Source organism: Schistocerca serialis, chromosome 2 (genome assembly GCF_023864345.2).
Source record: "Schistocerca serialis cubense isolate TAMUIC-IGC-003099 chromosome 2, iqSchSeri2.2, whole genome shotgun sequence".
NCBI classification, from domain to species: Eukaryota; Metazoa; Arthropoda; class Insecta; order Orthoptera; family Acrididae; genus Schistocerca; species Schistocerca serialis.
The window spans coordinates 724,037,413-724,060,828 of NC_064639.1; the positions used below are offsets into that span (position 1 = coordinate 724,037,413).

Below are 23,416 nucleotides of genomic sequence, written 5' to 3' on the forward strand. Positions count from 1 at the left end.
GACAAATCTAACAGCAAGGAATCAAGGGCTCACCCTAGTCAGAGTGAAGCACATGTTCGGTTACTAACAACAATAACGATCTATTTGAAAATTGAACGGTAAGTTACCACAAAATTGAAGAAATATTTTTAAAACTTGAAAAACTGTTATTCAAAAAAATATCATCAGGTTAATGCATTACAATCATGTATTCAATAATGCATATCTCCTCCTGAAAACTATTTACTATTTAGGACAGAGTGAGAATGCAAAAGATGAAATATAAATTTAGTATTCCAGGCTGCCTAGAAAAAAGAAATAAACAGCTGGTGCACAGGGACTAAAACCAATGAGTGAGACATAACAAATAAAGTAAAGTGAGATGGTCAAAGATAAAGCTGACCCAGCCTGCAGGAAGATTATACGTTATTTGGTTGCTAGAAGTAAAAAAGAAAATGCACTAACCTACAAGGTACAAATGAAAATCTCTGCGGGGAGGGGAAAAAAGAGCAGACGGAAGTATGTCAAGGGTCTGTACCGTGCAGAAAGATCTGTTCCATAGCGCAACAATAGCCGAAAAGTTGGTTTATGTGGAAAAAGAATGATATTCTAGTGAAGTAATCAGGTTACAACAGAGCACTGAACGAGTTGGACTCAAATAAATCAGCAGGAGTCGAAGTAACTTACAACAATGAATCGTATAGCAGCTGGAAGGTTGTACATTAACCTTTATGAAAACTGCAACACTAACCAGGACCCATACGACTGAAACGAACTTTATGCAATAGAACAGCAACATGACGATACACGAATAGTTAGAATTACAGAACTGTACATGATGTCTGACTTATGAAAATTCAGTGTGAGTAAGGAGCACCACTTGCTGCTAAGGGAGGCTCTAAACATCGTGGAATAGACTAAAAGAGTGCACAGATATGTACTTGTGATTTTTTACTTCACGCCGTTTGCCTGAGAGTCCACAAGGCAAAGCAATGGTTGCTGTAAGACCATGAGAATTAGTTGGCGACCAAGAATTTGTAATACATGTTTAATGGATAACATGTCAAGCGAACGTACAAGTTGTGTAAGGTCCGTTAAGGCCGTGGCAAGCAGTATGAAGCTAATGCCATGCTATAGTCAACTCTGTTTTTGTCACGGTCTAGCAGATCGTTTCCTGGAGACTGATAGTTAAAATTCGTTTGTTTTCATGTACCTTTCACAAACGTTCAGTTTGCTCTCCACAATGTGCTGGGTATGCAAACGATAGTCAAACTCATCCCGAAGTTATTGGCAGGGGAGCCGCATAGACTGATTCTTTCACAAAGAAAGATCAGGTACGAGACTGCTGCAATCGTCTGTTTAGCAAAGAAACAACAGTTTGTAAAGATCAACAGCCCCCTTAACGACTGATTCGTCGTGTAGGAAGCTCACTGTTACCAGGCGCTCTGACAAGGAGACACCATTATGGTGATGTCTGTGCTGTTAAACAATAAATTTTCGGCATGTACTCGCCGTTCTGGAAAAAGGTCAGATCTAGGTACGGGATTTCAGTAATCGTCAACAAAGAACAAGCCGTAAGAAAACGCTTTTTCTCGGGAGACAGCGTAACTTTGAAGAGCCAGTCTGGTGCTCGACTACGGTATGTCGTTGCTGTGATCCCCGCATTGGTCCGCTGTGGCGGTACACTTTTCTTTTCAAATGGCACGTAGCCTCATCACTGAACACTAAACGCGAAACGAATTTGTTATTTTCCATCACTACACGATGCTGTTTATCACCAGCACGAAGAGCTTGTAGCAACTGAACCCCACAGGATCGGAAACACGTACGTTATTGCAAAACGTCCCAGACGGACACACGAGCAAGGACCAACTCTCAACTGGCGCGACGAGCCCAATTCTGCGGACCACGAACAAAACTCTGTTTAATGCGCTCTGGGTCTGGAAATAGCAGAGGGAGGCGGTACTGTGTTCCTTCTTACGTAACAGTCAGTGTCTTGAAACCGATGTTGCCATCGTAGAATGTAATTCTGCGCTCTCGACGAAAATTACGCCGCATATTTATGACTTAATTGTATCTGTTGAAACGGGGAACGTATCATCTTTTGTTACAGTTTTGTCAACTCGACTCGACGCACGTTAGATCATGGACCAGAAACTTACAACTGACGCCAAGCTATATATTTAGTTGCATATGTAAGTTAAATATCACCCCAAGTTTCTGTCAGCTGGAACTAGGATCACAGGACTGATCGTGGTGACAGATCCCGATATATATAGCCAATGTGTTCCTTGGTTAACTGGCGAAGGCACTGTTCGATCTTACATCCTAAACCAAGGCATGCATTATTGTTGAGGGCATGCAGAAAAGTTATGCCTCCGAATTTTTATGTGAAAACTCTTGAAGTTTTTTTTTTAATGCGACAAACGTTATTAACATTCTGCATCTTTCTTCTGTATGTCTATATATTTATTTTTCAACATAGTCATCCTGGCGACGAACACATTTCTCTCAATCAGAGACCAGTTTGTTGATACTGTCACCTTAGAATGTGTGATTTTGTTGGTGGAGCCACAACCTCACCTCCGTTTGCACCGCTTCATCACTGTTAGAATGAAGTACTAGAAGGTGTTTAAGTTTTGGAAACAGATGCTCTCTTGTTTTCTGGGTCAAAATGGTGTACGCATCTCTCATCACATGTCACAATGTTGTTATGGAGCCCATAAACCTTACACTGGAAACTCTGTTTCATGTCAGGAGCGAGCATTCGAGGCACCCACAACGCACACAATTTTGGTACTGCAGTTCTGCAGTGATGGCCTGTATACGCACTCCTGATGTACCACACGTACGAGGGTAAGTCAATTATTATCCGCAAAGTAGTTATAAAATTTTATTGTTATCAAATAGGAAACTTACAAGAACATCATTTTTCGACATAGTCTCTTTTCGTTTCAACGCACTTGGTCCATTGTTGTGCAAGCTTCCTGATGCCCTCATAAAAGAAGGTTCTCGGTTGACCTGCGAGCCAGGAATGCACCGCTTCTTTCGTTGCTTCGTCCGAGGCAAATCGACGGCCCCTTAATGGCTGTTTGAGTGGACCAAACAAGTGATAGTCAGAAGGGGCAAGGTCGGGGCTATATGGAGGATGATCTAGTACTTCAAATTTGAGTTTTTGGAGCGTTTTAGCAGTGTGGGCCGCAGTACGCGGACGGGCATTGTGGTTCAACAACACAACTCCTTTTGACAGCAATCCTCGGCGTTAGCTTCGAATTGCAGGCTTTATCCTGGCAGTAAGCATCTCACTGTAACGTATACTGTTTATTGTTGTGCCCCTTTCCCCATAATGTTCCAGTAGTGGACCTTGTGCGTCCCAAAAAACCATAAGCATTAGTTTTCCTGCGGACGATTGGGTCTTGAACTTTTTCTTGCACGGCGAATTTGGATGTTTCCATCCCATACTCTGCCGTTCACTCTACAGTTCGTAGTGATGTATAAATGTTTCGTCACCAGTAATGATCCTGTCTAAAAGTTGTCCCCTTCGTTACCATAGCGATCCAAATGTTTTTTTAAAGATATCCAAGCGCGTTTGTTTACGCAACTGTGCGAGTTGTTTTGGGACTCATCTTGCAAAAACTTTATGAAAACCAAGTCTGCTGTGGATGATTTCGTAGGCAGAACCGTGACTAATTTGGAGACGATGTGCCACTTCGTCAATAGTTAATCGTCGTCTAAGAGAATCATTTCATTTGAACGCTCAATGGTTTCTTCATTTGTGGCGGTAAAACGGTCGTCCGGCTCTTTCATCGTGCGTAACACTTGTGTGACCATTTCGGAATTTTTCAATCCATTCGTGGGCACTCCGTTGTGGCAAAACGCTGTTCCCGTACTGTACCGAAACTCTTCGATGAATTTCGGCACTGATACGCCTTCCGACCACAAAAAACGGATCACTGAACGTTGCTCTTCATTGGTGCAAATAGACAGCGGAGCAGCCATGATTAACAGAATGGCAGCGATAACGAAATTAACCTATCAGCCTGAAAATTTCAAAGATATAACAACAAATAAACAAAGCCTGCGTCATCGACGTGAAACGACAGTACTACCAAAATAAACAAAAATATAACTAAATTGCGGATAATAATTGACTTATCCTCGTACCTGAGAGCTGTGTCTGTGTTAGTCGACGATTTTCTCTGACGAGTTCATCAACCCGTTGACGATGAGTCTCATTAGTTGCCGTACGCGGTCGTCCAATGCCAGCTCTGTCACACATGTTCAGGTTAGCACAACCGTTTCCTTCATTATGAGCACAGACAACCCAACGTTGAGCATTACTGATGTCGATACAATCATCACCGTCACAGCTTGCATTTCTTCAAAGGATTTCAATTGGAGGTAGAAACCCGATTATAGTACGCTGTTTCTCACGAACCGACATAGTTAACGTTATGCCACTACAATTCGGAGCCCTCTAGCGGCACAGATCTGCAGCGTCATCGCACAAACAGTGCGTCGTATTATCAGCAAATGGAACATAATATGCAGTGCTCTGAGAGGTATTGTGTAATCGCTACATCTCTCTCCTCTTAGTTCTGGAATCTTTGAGTAAGTTTGAAAAATTGTTTGTCCCTCCAATGCATATGTCGACCGTAGCGTTCAATACTTCCAAAATGTACGTCATTTGTCGATACGAAACACAGCACGGACAGTCTGCTTACGATGCATATGAGCAGTGATAAAAATTTATGTCATAACATACCGAACCTGAGTCTAGAGAATGGGCCTTATAAGAAGTACATTATCCGACCTAGATTTTGATTCAATGCGTGGACTCAAGTGCGTTAGGTCTTACCTAAGGAAAATTTCAATCTTTTAGAGCGCTATAGATTGTTCGTGACCGTTAGCGAGAGCAGATCTCCCACCAATGCAGTCTTCAGCTTCTAAGTAAGGACATCAGTAAACAGAGTACATTTACATAATTTATGCACAGCTTGTTTTAGAAAGTTTTCCAGTGGTTGCAGAACACATTGTCTCGAGTTTTTGGACTGGTCTTGTTGTCACAAAGTTTTTCAGGGTGTTTTTGGAGAATTCTTTTTAAGTTTTAAATTATAGTTTTAACTGGTCTTACGACGAGGCATCACCATCAAAGATGTAGGAGTGGAATAGGTTTCTTTTCCCTAGCATTTATCCCATCTAGTATATGGTCCACTTTGCCAATATTTGAAAAATTTTATTTATTTTTCAATTTCGTGCCCAGATGTCCTTCCAGGAGCCACAGTCGTCAAGGAACCTAAGGGAGGAAAGTATTTTGCGCCTTCTACCTGCAATCGCATAACTATGTTCTGTGTGTTGTGTATCGTATTCTGTAAAGTGGAAAAGATCGGACCACCCCAGTATTTGCCTAATCGAACGTGAAAACCTCCAAAATACTACAATCAGGCTAGAAGCGCACAATCGTTAATCTGTCCAGGACTGATTCACCTCCCTGTCTCGCATGATAATGCGCTCCGCGTTACACATTATTATGTAATTCACAATAGTGACAGGCTTCGGCTTACTACCATCATCAACATGTTAATATAAAACGGAAAACACTAATGAAACAATAAATGGTTCAGCTGGCTGAAGACCAAGTCTACAGAAAAAATCTAACAGAACCCAATATGGATGACTTGGCTGATGGCCGCAACACACATTTGAAGAGTATTCAAATACGAGGATCAACTTTAAATTATTTATACACGCAGGTGCATGAACAAGTGCTATTGATGGCCTGAGGGCATCCTACCCTTATGAAAACACAAGTTATAGCCGGTAGGAGGTGCAAGTGATGAGCTACGAATCCAGCGACAAACATTCAACAGGTTAAAATAAAATATTCATAATCATAAATTACACCGGTCTCACATGGTTGAAGTATGTATACAACAGTTAAGCAAAATGTATAAGTAGTACATCTATAAGCATTCCTTAGCGCTAGGTTTGGATCTAGAGATTTTGGCTTTGGGACCCAGTGAGGCCATTTTTTCAAAATTTATGGGTTGCCTAGATATGGAGGCAATAACTGTTTAACCATGCCCTCCTTATCAATGACGTCATCATCACTTCACGACAGTCCACATCTGTCTCCGCCTCCCATCCCTCCTTCCCTCCCCTCTCCAGCTAATCACAGCCTACAATTTAAGGAGCCATTAAAATGAAATGGCCAACCCATGACGCAAATAACCCAGCCTTCTTTCAGGCAAGCAATGCCTAGTATTTTAGGGGGCATTAAAACGAAGCAGCCAATCTATCCAATATGACAGAACTAGCCGAGTTGTGTTAGTGGGAAAACATCCATGATAGTGAAACTAGCCCAGTTGTGGTTTGTAACCCCTCCCACTTTCTTTAAGCAGAGTCTAGTATTTTAGCCATCATTAAAATGAAACAGCCAATTGCAATGTAGCTCCAGAGCACCTGTTTTGGGTGTGTTCAAAAATGTTTGACCGACTAGTTATCAAACAATTACGTTTGAAGTATTTCCACATCTAAAATACGTCGTCAAAACAAACACAAACACAAACACACACACACACACACACACACACACACACACACACTCCCCCCACACACATACACACTGAAAAATATTTAATCCCTGCCTGAACTATGTAAAGTGATGCCAGGTTAAAAGACTTTGTCAAACGTCTTTTCATTCCTTTCAGCTAAAAGTTATTTATGGACTGTCTTCCTAATCACACACATACATTTTAATGGAATCTATGTAGTATTCACTGTGGAATATTACAACGAATGTAAAACATACTCTTGAGAGGGTTCAGTGACTGACGAAATCACGCTATGTAATTCTTGTAGTATCTTGCCTTTCAGTATATATTCCTCATTGTTATTGTTATTAACATTATTCATTATCTTGAAATGATTACCTCCAGGATTTAATATCATTGTGCGTTCGTCATGTGAGCGTATACAACAGACTGTATGTGTGGATAATTTAATAACAGTTCCAATACTAAAAGAAACTAGTTTTAAACCTCTTATTCCGAGGCCTTCATTATGACACCAGTGCTGAGTTGGAAGCCCTGAGCCATATTTTCTGTGGTATAACAGGCAGCTGCTGACTAACTTCAAATGCTGCACGCTGCCCAATCCGTACCTCAGACAGATAATAATAACAATAGAGGTAGACTGTATGTACTAATACATAACACTATACGCCAAACATGGACCTGTGCACTCTTATGCATACCAATAAAACATTTACTCATTTATATAAGATGATGAGAGTAAAGAAAACATAGCACTTCTGATTTAAAAAGGAAAGTTTTGAAATTTAATTCTGGTATACCGGCCAAACGAATTCGACAGCACGCCAGAATGCATGGTCCTTAGATAGCAGCTGCTAAGCTGCACTCCTAAAGTCCTTTTTACATGATGAACGAAATTGTTCAAGAAAGACTGTAGTCTACTGAAGCGCTCCAAGCATACTAGACATGAACTATAAACTAGTCGCAGCGTGTTAAAATGATAGACGTAAACACAGCATACCGCTACAAGCCTAACAGTGCCAAAGTCGTGATTTCACATTAGCGTATCATTAATTATTTATGAATTTACAAAGATTTAAAAATTTCCGTGAAAATATTTACGAAAAGTGTGCTATATTTACTTGCTCGGAAGTTTCCTTGTGATAAACGAAACGACTATAAACAGAAACAAAACTTAGTAGCCTATACGGTAAGTGCACCAGAAACCAATAAGGCAGACTCAGAACTCAACTGAGACGTGACCAGGAGACAGCTACTAGCTCGCGCCTGCGCAAAGCCCACTAATACCTAATTTAAAACTGGCCCTATTCCTTTACCCGTAAAATTATCGCGCATCGCTACTAAACGCGATCATAAAAGTGAGCCTGTTCACACGATAGACGACCGCCACTCACGCAGCTGGTTGTCAGCCGATTAAAAGTTCGTTCATCGTGTAAAACTGGCATAATATTTGGGAGCGCTGCTGTCGCCGCCTCAGCGCTAGGGGCCGGCCACGCCCCACCCGCCAGCCTATCAACGTCCGCGGCTGCGCTGTGAAGATGCAGCGCAAGGGCCCGGACTTCAGTCGGGTACCGACTGCACTGTCGTATTGTTCATTGTATTTAGTGTTGCTTGGTTCTTGCTAGTGCTGCGTCTAGGCTCTTGATCCAGTTCACTACACAGACTTGTCATTCTGTCGTGCTGTCTTTGCTGTTCATCCATCACTGCTGTTATCTTTTAGAGGTTTTTGGGATTCCAGCTGCCAGAAATGGCGATAAGGAAAAAGGTTAACAGTATCTCATGGATGTGAAAATCGTGCAACTCGTGGAACAGCAACAAGAACAGCTGCTCCTGCAGTGGTTCAACAGGTACCAAGGTGCCGAAATTCTCGTAAATCCTTTTCCCGACGGCAACGTCGTTATTCATCACTTTCGGATGTGTTAATGGCCTCAGAACAGATAGTCACACCGCGCTGCCGTAAGCAGTGGGATCGTCCACTTTGTCTTGTCTGTTTCACGTCCCACAAACGTGCAGAATGTCTAAATCATTGGTCTTACTGTATCCGTTGTCGAAAGGTTGGGCATCAGAAAACTGTCTGCCATCGAGCATAGGGACAGTCGAACCCCACTCCACAGTTACATCAAGGTAACAGTGCATGAAATCCAGGCCGTTGTTCCCCAGGGAAATGCCCCTATCATGGTCACAGTTGCACATCAGGATCTTCGTTTCCAAGTAGAACAAGAGAGACTGTTTCCCTGGTGAACTTAGCAACATATGCTCGTCTGTGTTACCCAGCTTTGGGTCCACCCTCCCATAAGTTGGTTCCATATGGTGACAGCTCAATTCCCATTGAGGTCTTGCACAAGTACGGCAGTATACAAGAAGATTACATGACCGATAGCGCTGTTTGTTGTGAATGATTACTTGGCTCGCAAATTTTTGGTCTGGATGCTTTCTTGCTGTTTGGGTTCTCCAACATGGATGAAGTTTATGCCGTCTCAGACACAGTTCCCTTCCGCAAACCTGATGACCTTTGTGCCTCTTTCATATCTCTGTTCGAACTTCGTCTGGGTTGCGCCACCAGTGTCGAGGTACATATTTCTCTACATCCGTATGGAGTACCTCGTTTCTGTCAGGCACATTCACTTCTGGTCACCCTGTGGGTGATTGTTAAGCTCGAACTCAATCGGCTTCATGAAGATGTGGGTAACCGAACCTGTCAAAACTAGTGCTTGGGTCACACCCCTGGTGGTGGTTAGGAAGCAAATGGCCCCCTCCGGCTCTATGGAAATTTTGGGTCAACAATCAATGCCCAGGCATATGTGGAAACATACCCAATACCACTTCTGGAGGACCTCCTCACAATGCTTGTTGGTGGTGAGTATTTTTCTGAGATCGACCTTCCCAAAGCTTATTTACAAATCCCATTGGATGAGGAAGCACAATGCATTATGGTCATCAGTACAGCCTTTGGCTAGTACAAATACAAACGTTTGCCCTTTGGGATCTTTTCCACTCTGGCAGTCTTCCAGAGACACCTGGAACAGTTAAGCATGTACATTCCAGATTATACCAATTGCTTGGATAACTTATTAGTTACAGGTGCAATGTGCCAAGACTATCTGACAACTCTGCGCCCTTTTTACTGTGATACACAAATATCGGTTTTTTCAGGAGCAAGTGGAATTTATCAGACACTTGCTCAACAAAAGATGGGATTCACCCATCGACAACAACGCTGTAGCTACCACATCCCAAAAACCTCGTGAGTTGTAGGCTTTTTTGGGTAAAATGGTTTGTTATTCCAAGTCACTCCCACAAGCAGCACACATTATGCACGTCATTTCTTGCAGAAGAAGGGCGTTCAGTTCCAGTAGTCGGCTGCCTGTGAACATGGTTTCACCCAGTTGAAGCACATGTTATGGTCAGCCTCCTGCAGTATGCCCTTTTCTCCATGACATCCCCCTACGGAATTAAACACCTGTTTACCCCTCCTTTTCGCCCATCCTCGAATGGCGAAAGGGAACAGATGGTGCATACGTTTCAAAAACAAATGTTGTTTATTAAAAATAATAAACACTACCAAACTGAAAAATCATATTGCAACACTTTTTACAATGATCACATTACTGCTCTGAATAAATGTGAAGAGTATTCAAATGGTCCGAATAATGTGCGGAAATGGAGATTTCGCTATGTGAAGCTGCTATACTGTAACCACTGAAGGAAAGATTCTACTGTCAGAATTTTTGTACTGCTGCACTCACAAAATTGTTGTAATGGCTGCCATGTCCACTTTCACCTCCGGTATAAGTACAATTAGAAGCTACTCGCGCATTGCTGCTATCTGCATGCCCGGTCCACCCAATGGACTAGTCGGCTTGGAACACGGAAAGCAGTTCTGCATGTCGTTTTCATCAAAAGTAGAGTGTCTTAGCATATGCTATGAACATCATTCTGTCAGCAGAAGTATCGTGCCATCGGAAATAGTGGACTCTGTTCTTATGAACACATTAGCACTCGCTAGAGCGTGGAAGGGAGACACTAGAAGAAAAATTCACCAATAATTCCTACAAACAGTGATCGGCTGTCGTCAAATCTGACTTCTGACCATTCAGTTTTTTAAAGCAAATCAGTCAATGGACAAATCTTAACGGAGTTGACCACTTAAAAGCAAGTCGCCTTTCCAAAAACTGAAATGAAAACAGATCAAACTTACACACGCAGAATTCTGCTGCATGACTCTCTCGAAAACTGAACTTAATTATTGCACGGATTACCTATAACACGAAACTAAACGACTAACCATATTCCTATGCATACAGTTTTATCCTATATGCACTCAAGAGCAGCACGTGCTACTCACCACTCTGTAACCGAAAAACCTTCTAAAACATCTCTGGCGCAATCTCACTTAGTAGGGGTAGCACGTTTCGGCCCATCAGGTGGATGCTGAAAGTGCTAGCACCTGTTACACGCCCCCCATTTCGAACAAGAGTCTGATGGAAAATTCGACACATCAGGCGTTGGTCTGACTGACCGAAGCCAAAAGAAACTTTTTAAAAAGAGGACCACGAACTGTCATCTCTCGTCCGATCTCGTCACAACCTAGCTTTGAAAGCTAAAAATTCGGACGTTCCCACACTTCTACATCGAGAACCGCGACAGTTATACCGATTCTATAATCGCAGATGCACTCTGCATTAACCGTACATCGCAGAACTAATCGTGATTAGGTTATGGGTAAGGGTAACAAAGGATGCTGATACGAAATTAAAAAAATCAATAAGTTTGTTCCTCACGCAATCATTCTGCAGGCTTGGTTGTACGATAAGCAAACAGCAGAAAACCAATCTGCTCTATCATGTGAAGCCAAGTCAATCGTTACAAATAATATTTTCATGAAATGTGGCTGAGACAAATACCCTTCAAGAGGAGCATATTACTGAAATCGTCTGAATAGATTATGGGAGGCCGTCGAGACGAAACTTCACAAGATACGGTCTAAGGGGATAGTTTTTCTAAATGACAACAGCCCAGTTCATTCTTCTCTGGACACAGTTCCACATGTTCTCTGGGCTCTCAAATTTTACCTCCGCCGTCCCCCTTATTCTCCTGACATGGCATACCCAGTGACGTCTTGCTCTTTATTCTGGCTGGCCGGCAATTCCAGGATGATGACGAGGTCATTTTCAAGGTAAAACTTTTTCTGATCTAGGGCCGGTTTAAGGTGACGTAGGACCCCTATCTACATCTACATCATACTCCGCAAGCCGCCTAATGGTGTGTGGCGGAGTGTACTTTCGGTACCACCAGCTACTTCCAGCCCTGTCCCACTCAATAATATTGCATATGATTGTCAGTAAGCCTCTGTATTGGCTCTAATTTCTCGAATTTCCTCCTCGTGGTCAATAAGCGAGATGGATGTGGGGGGAAGTAATATGTGGCCCGACTCCTCCTAAAAAGTGCTGTCTCGAAATTTCAATAGTAAATCTCTCCGTGATGCACAGCCCCTCTCTTCTAACGTCTGCCAGTGGAGTTTGTTTAGCACCTCCGTAACGCTCTGTCGCCAGCTAAACAATCCCGTGACGAAACGCGCCGCTCTTCGTTGGATCTTCTGTATCTGCTCTTTCAGTCCTACCTGATAAGGATCCCGCAAAGATGAACAATAATCACAATCGGGCGAACAAGTGCCTTATAAGCACTTCTTTTGTGGATGAGTTACATTTCCTTAAGATTCTTCGGATGGATCTGAGTCTGTTGTCTGCTCTTCCTACTATCTGTTTTATGTGATCATTCCACTTAAGGTCGCTCTGGATAGTTACGCCTAGATATTTTACGGTAGACGCTGTCTTCAGCTGTTTGTCGTCAATAGTTTAGCTGTAGAGTAGTGGATTTCTTTTCCTATGTATGCGCAATATGTTACATTTATTTACGTTCAGGGTCAACAGCCAGAGCCTGCATCATTCATCAATTCTCTGCAGGTTGTTCTGCAAATTCTTACTATCTTCTGGTGTTGCTACTTTAGTATAGAATATCATATATCTGCGAATAGCCTCAAAGAGCATCCGACGCTTTCTGATAGACCATATATATATATATATATATATATATATATATATATATATATATATATATATATGGTGTAAATAGCAACGGTCCTATCACACTTCCCTGTGGTACTCCGGATATTACCTTTACATCTGTCGATTTTGCCGGCTTTCTCAAAAATATTTGAAAAGGTTGTGTTCAAGCGTCTCCTTAAGCATTTGACTGCCAATAATATATTGTCCAAGTCACAGTTTGGATTTCTTAAGGGTTCTGATTTAAAGAAAGCTATCTACACTTACAGTGAGAATGTACTTAATTCATTAGATAATAAATTAGAGGCTACTGGCATTTTCCGTGACCAGTCAAAAGCCTTTGACTGTGTGAACCACAGCATTCTCTTAACTAAATTAGAATATTGTGGTGTCACTGGCAATGATCTCTCATCTGTTACATTGCCAGATGCTAACTTCGTTTTGTTTGCAGGTGATACAAACAGCGCAGTATGTAGCAGGTCAAGGACAGATTTAGAAATAGCTGCTAATCAAATTTTCACTGATATTAATAAGTGGTTTAAAGCTAATTCACTGTCATTAAACTTTGAGAAGACCCACTATATGCACTTCAGAACCTGTAAGAGATTTCAAAAAATGGTTCAAATGGCTCTGAGCACTATGGGACTAAATATCTGTGGTCATCAGTCCCCTAGAACTTAGAACTACTTAAACCTAACTAACCTAAGGACATCACACACATCCATGCCTGAGGCAGGATTCGAACCTGCGACCGTAGCAGTCGCGCGGTTCCGGACTGAGCGCCTAGAACCGCTAGACCACCGCGGCCGGCTAAGAGATTTCCTTCCAGCATGTGTATAACATATGAAGACGTGTAGATCGAAGAGATTGACAGCATTAAATTTCGGGGATTACAACTCGATAATAAATTCAGTTGGGAGGGGCACACCACAGATTCCTTAAGCGCCTAAACAAGTCTGTATTTGCCCTGAGAATGAGGTCAGATGTAGGAGATAGAAATATAACAAAACTTGCATACTTTGCTTACTTTCATTCTATTATGTCGTATGGGATCATATTCTGGGGCAACTCATCAAACCCAGCAAAAGTTTTTAGGGTGCAAAAGCGTGTGATAAGAATCATTTGTAGTGTAAATTCAAGAACATCATGTAGAAACCTGTTCAAGGAACTTCGTATTCTAACCACTACTTCTCAGTATATTTATTCCTTAATGAAATTTGTTGCAAGTAATACATCTCTATTTCCAACCAATAGCTCAATACATAGTATCAATTATAGGAATAAGAACAATCTACATAAACACCTAAAATCACTTACCTTGGTCCTAAAAGGGTTCCAATATTCAGGAACACATATTTTCAATAAATTGCCAGCAACCACTAAAAACTTGGTTTCAGATTAAGCCCAGTTTATACAGAGTTTGAAAGACTTTTCGATAGGCAACTCCTTCTATTCCATACATGAATATCTTAACAGAGACTGTTAAGCCAGCTTCAGTAAAAATGTCTGTTGGATTTCAGTTTTGACAGCACTTGGTGACAACAGTGAAGATTAAGTATTTTGTGCATGATAAATTTATCAATAGTGCATAACAGTGTTTCATTCTGACAGCGTGTTAATTCTGTAAATATTAGCTGTTCCACTGTGCCTCATTGCACTCACCTATTTTGACGATCTCTTGACAAATGATCAGGGTAGTAAGTATTATATTCAAATGTTTTATGTTATTATGTTATACTTTCTTACACGTTCAAAATGGTTCAAATGGCTCTGAGCACTATGGGACTTAACTTCTAAGGTCATCAGTCCCCTAGAACTTAGAACTACTTAAACCTAACTAACCTAAGGACATCACACACATCCATGCCCGAGGCTGGATTCGAACCTGCGACCGTAGCGGTCGCGCGGTTCCAGACTGTAGCGCCTTTAACCGCTTGGCCACCACTGCCGGCTCTTACATGTTCCACACCCACGAGAATCATCTCATTTTTTGGGTCTATGGAACGAAAACTAAATCTAATCTAATCTAGTTACGTTAAGAGCGACTTGTTGAGTCCTTTCTGCAAGAAAGTCTTGAATCCAATCGCAAGTCGGCTCCGAGACTCCGTAAGCTCGTGTTTTTTTCATTAAACGACAAATCGAGACGGTGTCAAATGCTTTACTGAAATCATAACGACAATGCGGGACGGTGTCAATTTTTTTACTGAAATCAATGAACACACCTGAGCGCCGTTGTCCACTGCGATGTGGATCTCATGGAGGAATAGAGCGAGCTGAGTTTCGAAGGATCTCTGTTCGCGGAATCCATATTGATTTTTATAGAGGAGATAACATCATAATTCTTGAGCATAATACATCTTCCATAATTCTACAACAGATTGACGTCAACGATATAGGTCTATAATTGTGTGGATGTGTCTGACGGCCTTTCTTCAAAACGGGAATGATCTGCGCTTTTTTCCAGTCGTTAGGTACCCTACGTTGCTCAAGCGATCTACGATTGCTTTCAGCAATGCATGCTATTTTTTCTAGGAAAGTATTATTTTAGTTCCATATTAAAGCGCAATGAGCTTAATAGCGAATGCATCCAAGTTGCTGAGAAGAACAATACACAGACGAATTAAAAAGAAAACTGAGAATGTGTTATATGACGATAAGTTTGGCTTTAGGAAAGGTAAAGGCACCAGATGGGCAATTTTGGCGCTGCTGTTGGCAACAGAAGCAAGACTAAAGAAAAATCAAGACGCGGTCACAGGATTTGTCGACCTGGAAAAACGTTCACAATATCACATAGTGCAAGATTCTGGGAAATGTAGGGGTAAGTTGTAGTGGAAGACGGGTAACATACAAGATGTACGAGAGGCAAGAGGGAACATTAAGAGAGAAAGACCAATGACGAAGTGCTTGGATTGAAAAGGATGTAAGAGAGAGATGCAGTTTTTAACCTCTACTGTTCACTCTACATATCGAAGAAGTAATGACAGAATATGGACTGAGAGTAAATCGAAGAAAGACGAAGGTAATAAAAAGTGGCAGAAACGAGAACAGCGAGAAATATCAGGATTGGTGATCACGAAGTAGATGAAGTTAAGGAATTTTCCTACCTAGGCAACAAAATAACCAATGACGGACGGTGCAAGGAGGACATAAAAAGCAGACTATCAATGGCAAAAAGAGAATTCCTGACCAGCAGAATTCTCCTGGTATCAAACATAGGCCTTAATTGGAAGAAGAAATTTCTGAGACTGTACGTTTGGAGGACAGCATTGTACGACAGTGAAACATGGACTGTGGGAAAACCGGAACAGAACAGAATCGAAGCATTTGAGATGCTGTGCTACAGAAGAATGTTGAAAATAGGTAGATTGAAAATAGGTCGACTGATAAGGTAAGGAACGAGGAGGCTCTCCTTAGAATAAGGGAGGAAAGAAATATATGGACAACAGTGACAAGAAGAAGGGACAGGACAGTAATACATCTATTAAGACGTCACGGAATAATTTTTATAGTACTGTAGGGAGCAATAGAGGGTAAACACTGTAGATGAAGACAGAGTTCGGAACAGATACAGTAAATAATTTAGGACTTAGGTTGCAAGTATGCTACTCTGAGATGGAGAGGAAGTCGTGGTGGGCCGCGTCAGACCAGTCAGAAGACTGGCGACTCAAAAAGAAGTAAAGATAACGTTAAATAAAATTTTATTTCATTACATCTACACATACACTGTGTGATCAAAAGCATCCGGACACCTGACTGAAAATGACTTACAAGTTCGTGGCGCCCTCCATCGGTAATAATGGAATTCAATAAGGTGTTCGCCTACCCTTGGCCTTAATGACAGCTTCCACTCTCGCAGTCATACGTTCAATCAGGTGCTGGAAGGTTTCTTGGGGAATGGCAGCCCTTTCTTCACGGAGTGCTGCACTGAGGAGAGGTATCGATGTCGGTCGATGAGGCCTGGCACGAAGTCGGCGTTCCAAAACATCCCAAAGGTGTTCTATAGTAATCAGGTCAGGACTCTGTGCAGGCCAGTCCATTACAGGGATGTTATTGTCGTGTAACCACTCCGCCACAGGCCGTGCATTATGAAACGGTGCTGGATCGTGTTGAAAGATGCAATCGCCATCACCGAATCGCTCTTCGACAGTGGGAAGTAAGAAGGTGCTTAAAACATCAGTGTAGGTCTGTGCTGTGATAGTGCCACGCAAAACAACAAGGGATGCAAGCCCCTCCATGAAAAACAAGTCCACACCATAAAACGACCGCCTCCGAATTTTACTGTTGGCCTGGATAGATGCTGGCTGATGTCGTTCACCGGGCATTCACCATATCCACACCCTGCCATCGGACCAACACATTGTACCGTGATTCGTCACTCCACACAACGTTTTTCCACTGTTCAATCGTCCAATGTTTACCCTCCTTACACCAGCGAGGCGTAGTTTGGCATATACCGGCCTCATGTGTGGCTTATGAGCAGCTGCTGGACGATGAAATCCAAGTTTTATCACCTCCCGCCTAACTGTCATAGTACTTGCAGTGGATCCTGATGCAGTTTGGAATTCCTGTGTTAAGGCCTGGATAGATGTGTGCCTATTACACATTACGACTCTCTTCAGCTCTCGGCGATCTCTGTTAGTCAACAGACGAGGTCGTCCTGTATTCTTTTGTGCTGTAAGTGTCCCTTCACGTTTCCACTTCACTATTACATCGGAAATAGTGGACCTAGGGATGTTTAGGAGTGTGGAAATCTCCTTACAGACGTATGACCCAACTGCCACCCAATCACCTGACCACGTTGCAAGTCCATGAGTTTAATGACTACTGAAGTCTCTGATGAGTACCTGGTAGTAGGTGACAGAAGAATGCACCTAATATGAAAAACGTATGTTTTGGGGGGTGTCCGGATACTTTTGGTCACAGAGTGTATTATAAAAATGGATGTTTGTATGTGCGCGCTTATATATATACAACAGACGCTTACAGACACTACCTCCAAGATTAAGTTCATGGGAGAAATTTCGGAACCCTTCCACATACACACAGGTGTCCGACAAGGAGACGGGCTCTCACCAATCCTGTTCAACATGGTGTTAGACAAAATTATCAAGCAGTGGGAGGAACAAGTTAAAGGAATACAGCTGGGAAGAACACGTGAAACCAAAACAATCATAAAATGTCTGGCATTTGCAGATGATATAGCCATACTCAGCAATAATACACAGGAGGCAAAGGAAGCACTGGAATGCTTGCATGAAATAGCTGCCAAAACAGGTCTGCAGGTATCTTACGAGAAGACACAATATATGGAACGACAGACCAACAATGTACACACCATGCATACAGTATATGGATCTGTAGAAAGAGTCGAAAAATTTAAGTATTTAGGGGAGTACATACAAATGGGAGGATCAAACAAGGCGGCTAACATGGAACGAACGAAGAAACTCCAGAAGGCATACAAACTCACATGGTCACATTATAATAAGAAAAGCATATCGAGGCAGGCCAAACTTAGGCACTACAAAACAGTTGTATTGCCAGAAGCATTGTGCGCGTCAGAAACAACCACAATTGGAGCATCAGGCGTCATAGACACAGAAAAAATAGAACGCAAAATTCTCAGAAAAATATTTGGACCAATTCACAGAGATGGCGTATGGATGAAGCGACCTACCAAAGAGCTGTACCAGCACACTGACAGACTAACAGACGCGATCAGAAAACGCAGATTAACTTTCTATGGGCACATACAGAGAATGGACAACAACCGACTTACAAAGAAAATTTTTGATGTAGTAAACAGCTCAAGCAAGAAAACAAATTGGTATCATGAAATAGACGAAGACTTAAGGCAGATAGGGATCAACAGGCAAATGATAGGAGACAGGAAATACTTCAGAAAAAAAGTTAGGAGTGCAAAATTTATTGTAAAGGAGAGAAAGAAGAAAGGAACATTATGGACAGAGCAAAGGAAACAGGAGCACAGCCAAAGGATGAAGAGATTTTGGGAAGAGAAGAGGAAGAAAGGAAAGAAGTGAAAATTGTGTCATCATGTGATTTTCGAGTTCAAACACTGTCCATAAGGGCAACAATGAAATGAATGAATGAATGAATGAATATATGTGTGTGTGTGTGTGTGTGTGCGCATGTTCTACATCTCCTCCTAAACCACTCGACCGGTTTCAGCCAAACTTGGAACAGCTTACTTGCTGGCAGGCAACAACAGCCTGTTTCTCATAGTTTACGAAATATGACGACATAAGCGCTGAGGCGCATAAAAGAATGCCTCGTCATGAGTGAAGTTTTTATAGATTTGTTCTTTAGTAATAACACGCTCCTAAATTCGAGTCAATTTAAGGAATTCCCTGACGTTTGGCAGCGCTTTTGACAGCTTTCAACTTCGAAACGCAAACGGCTGTAGGCGAGGAGTATAGCCCTCTACAGAGCTATGAAGAGGCGTTGCCGTAGAGACGTTTATGAAATCGCGTTGTAGACACCTGAAGTATCTGCTTCCAGCGTACAGAAACAGTCCGGGACACTGTAGTTATACACTTGTACGTACGACTGTTTATAATTTCAAAGGTGTTTTCGCGAATAAACAGAAAAGAATTTTTTTCGATATTACACTATAAATACAGTTAATTTTTTTGTTTTCCTTTATAATAGAAAGTTGGAAAGATGAATACCCGAGCAATGCCGATTTTGTCAGCTAGTTAAACGATAACAGGAGCTATGCACCTTCATTTTTGCACCTATATCTGACCAATACAAGCAACATCACTCAAGACACTAAAACTAACCGTCACAGCGGACTCTTATTAGCTTCATTCACACAGCTAAGAAAAATCAGTGCTAATGGATATATCTCCCCATCAAAAAACCGAAAAATTGGTGGTACGTACAAAGGCCCGGCGTGCTTTGACAGTGTCCAAGTGAGCAGCGTGCTTTTATTATTGTTTCCACTAAATGTTAGAATAAGATTAGCATTATTCCAGGATTTTACTCAGCTCGAATTACGGGCAAGTATTGGGTACTGATAGTTGCCTCACGTTTTTGTGCTGTACGTGTTATAGATTATTACAGGTCATTTTGAAACGTAATGTGCATCTTCCTAAAATCTCGTAACCGTAGGCTCCCGGTTGGACCAAGGTTTCGCGACACAGAGGACCCTTCTGGATAGCCGAGCGTGTAAATGAGCAGCTTCCACGAATCGGGGAGGTGAGAGTGTCTCGGAGTGAATTCCCCTCCAGGGATAACCGTAAGAGGTGGTGAGCTGTCCTCCTGGTTATGGTTTTTTGGTGGTTTTCCACAGCCAGTCAGGTAAACACTGGGCTGGTACCTACTTGCCGCTTCAGATACAGGATTCGCAAATATTTCGAAAACGTCCTCACACTTGATCATGAGACTAACTCTAGACGCAGACAGATGGGAAACACAGATTCCTTCTCAGGGGGAGTGATGGCGTCAGAAATGGCACCCGACCTACAAATGTCGCTAACATTTGCCAAAAACCGCATATCAATGCCGAGCCCGTAGGGAAACGGGAGGAAGGCGATGAAGAAGAAGAATCCAGGGACGTTGAGGCACCTCTGGTACCGTTACAGTCCTCTGGCAACCTCGATGTCACTGTGTCTTCAGATGCACAACATACAAGAAAGTGGTGCGTTCGCGAATCGCTGTGCGGAAGGCGAATGTGGAACTGTTCTGACGGCTGCCCCCTTACGCCATAGCAACAGGCACAAGGTGCTACCCTGTGCTGAACCAGCAAGGGATGCCTTGCCTGTTGGACGAATCCAAAGAGGGTGGGTTTCATGATCGTTGGGAACTCAATCATTACCCAAGTGAAGGATCCCCTCAGGCAAATAGCAGACAGATCGGGAAAGAATGCCAATGTGCACTTGATGTGCTTGCCGAGAGATCTCATCCCAAATGTGGAGGTGGCTCTGTCGGTGGCTATTGAAGGCACTGGGTGCAACCGATGGTAAAGAGTAGCTCATGTCGGCACGAATAACACTTGCTGCCTGGATTCTAAGGCCACCCTCGATTCCTCTGGAAGGTCGTCTGAATTGGTGAAGACAGCTAGCCTTGCCCACATGTTAGAAACATGGCTCTCTATCTGCAGCATTGTACCCAGAAACGATCACGGTCCTGTGGTTGCAGCCGACTTAGAGGCTCAGACGATTGTGCGTCAATCTAGGATGCGAATTCCTCGACCTACGTTACCGATTGAAGAATTGTAGGGTCCCCGTCAATAGGTTACAGTAGTGATGCACACAAGAAGCTGCCACTGGGGCAATACATTACGTGTGACGCGCACACACGGTTATTTTAGGTTTGAGAACTCCTGCTTAGAGACAGTGATGAGTTGCCTGCCGAAAATGCGGAGGGATCCGTCACATTATTCTTAGAGAAGGACTTTCGTTCTTGCAGGTCGGAAAGGAAAAATAATATACAATATCAATAAACTGTAGGAGTATCCACGGTAAGACCCCAGAATTATTAGAGATAATAATTCCCTCATAATATTAGTGACAGAAAGCTGTCTGAAACAAGAAGTGAGTAACAACGGAATTCTAAACTGCGATTAGAATGTAAATCGAAAGGACAGGCTAAATGCCAACGCTGGTTGCGTATTTATTGCCGTAAAGACCTCTATAATATCTAGCGAGGTTATCACAGGATCCAAATGTGAAATAATGTAGGTAAAGGAAAGCAACAAATGTAGGCCAAACATGGTAATCAGATACTTTTATAGACCGCCTGACTTAGCAGCCTTAGTGACAGAGCGGTTCATGAAAAACACGGAGAATACCAAAAGTACGTTTCCCGACCATGGTACTGTAGCAGAGGGAGACTTCAATCTGACAAGCAAAGAAATCAAGCTATTAAAACTGCTGCTTGGGGCAGGGATAGGTGTGATATTGTTCTGAATATCATATCTGAAAATTACTTTGACCAGAAAGAACAGACTGGTTAGTGTACTGCCTTAACCTCCTAGTACGTAATGGACCAGAGCTTTTCGAAATTGTTAGTGTAGAGAATGGCGTCAGTGATCATAAGGCTGTTAAAGTGTCACTGAATACAGGCATTACATGAAATGTTAAGGAAACTAGGAAAATGTTTTTACTTAGCAATAGTAATAGCAAACACATTACAAAGTATTTGAGTGCTCAACAACAAAGATGTGGAGCCAAAGTGAAAAAAATTCAAATGCATTTTTCGATAAGGCGTAGACGAGCAGGTACTGAGCAACATTGTGAGGGACTGTAAAGACCCACCATGGAATAAGAACAGCGATAGAAAGTTGCAACGAAAGTAAAGAGCGCTTCATCACAGATTTAAACGAAATCAGCTGACAAACAAAAGTAGAGCAAAGCCAAAACGAACGTAAAGAACACAATGCGAAAAACTTCCAATGAATTCGGAAGTAAAATTTTGTCGACCGATCGGACAAAATCCTAAGAAGTTTTCGTCTTGCGTCAAGTCAGTAAGCGGAACGAACTAATCTGTCAGTGGTCATAATGGAAGGTGACAGAGAGAAGGCCGAATTATTGGATTCAGTATTCCGAATTGTTTCACGGCTGAAGATTGTGATTCGGTTCCTCTTTTCAGTCATCTCACGAACGCCGAAATGGCAGACATCGAGATATGTGACTGTGGAACAGAAAATCAACTAAAATAGCTCGTTGTCACTAGTGTAAAGGCACACATTCCGGATGAAATATCTTTGAGCTTCTACAGATATTACGCAAAAGAACTTGCTCTCCTTGTAGCAATAGTATATCGTAGGTCGCTGGAACAACGAAGGATACCAAGCTATTGGAAAAAACACATGTCATTTCTGTTTTCATGAAGATTAATCGAACAGATGCACATAATTATAAGCCTATATCGGAAAGGTCAGTCTGCTGTAGAATTATGAAACATGCTTCTAGGGAACGCAAATCTCCTCTACAAAAGCCAGCATGGATTCCGGAGAGAGAGATCTTTGGAAGCACAGGTCTCTCTCTTCAGTCATAAACTCCAGAGCACCTAGACTCTGACGCACAGGTTCGTGCCGTATTCCTTGACTTCTAGAAGGCATTCGATATAGAGGGTCACTCCAAAAGAAATGCACACTATTTTTGTAAAAATACAGTTTTCATTCTGCATGTGTGAAAGTTTTACAGTGTGTAGATACATCCTTCCTGCTTGTTTTCAAACTTAGTCCAACCTGTTCTCACGAGTGGCGCTGTCACAGCATGTCTTCAAGATGGCTGCTACATTTGACGTTCTTCAGAAGCAACGTGCTGTCATAGAATTCCTGTGCTGTGAAAACGAGACAGTGGAAAGCATCCACAAGAGGTTGAAAAAGGTGTATGGAGATGCTGGTGTCGATCGCAGTACAGTTAGTCCGTGGGCAAGCAGGTTACATGATGAAAGCGGGCACGGCAATATTGAGGATTGTCCTCACAGTGGCAGGCCTCTAGTACTGCACACACTCCAGACAATGAAACACCCGCCTTACAGTCCTGTCCTGACTCCATGTGACTATCATCTCTTTGGAAAACTGAAAGACTCTCTTCGTGGAACAAGGTTCGAAGATGACGACTCCCTTGTGCACGTTGCCAAACAGTGGCACCAACAGGTTGGTCCAGAATTTTACCATGCAGGTATACAGGTGCTGGTTCCAAGATGGCGTAAGGCAGTTGAGAGGGATGGAAATTAAGTGGAGAAATGAAAATATTGTTCCTAAAGGATATATCTACACTTTGTAAAACTTTCAAACATGTAGAATAAAAGATGGATTAAAAAAAATAGTGTACATTTGTTTTGGAG

At 42.3% G+C, this 23,416-nt stretch overlaps 1 protein-coding gene across 1 annotated transcript in view; it reads right to left on the reverse strand.

Annotated features, from left to right (window-relative positions):
- The window catches only part of LOC126456361 (juvenile hormone esterase-like), a 172,046-nt gene that overhangs the window by 137,702 nt on the left and 10,928 nt on the right, over positions 1 to 23,416 (reverse strand). The window lies entirely within an intron of this gene.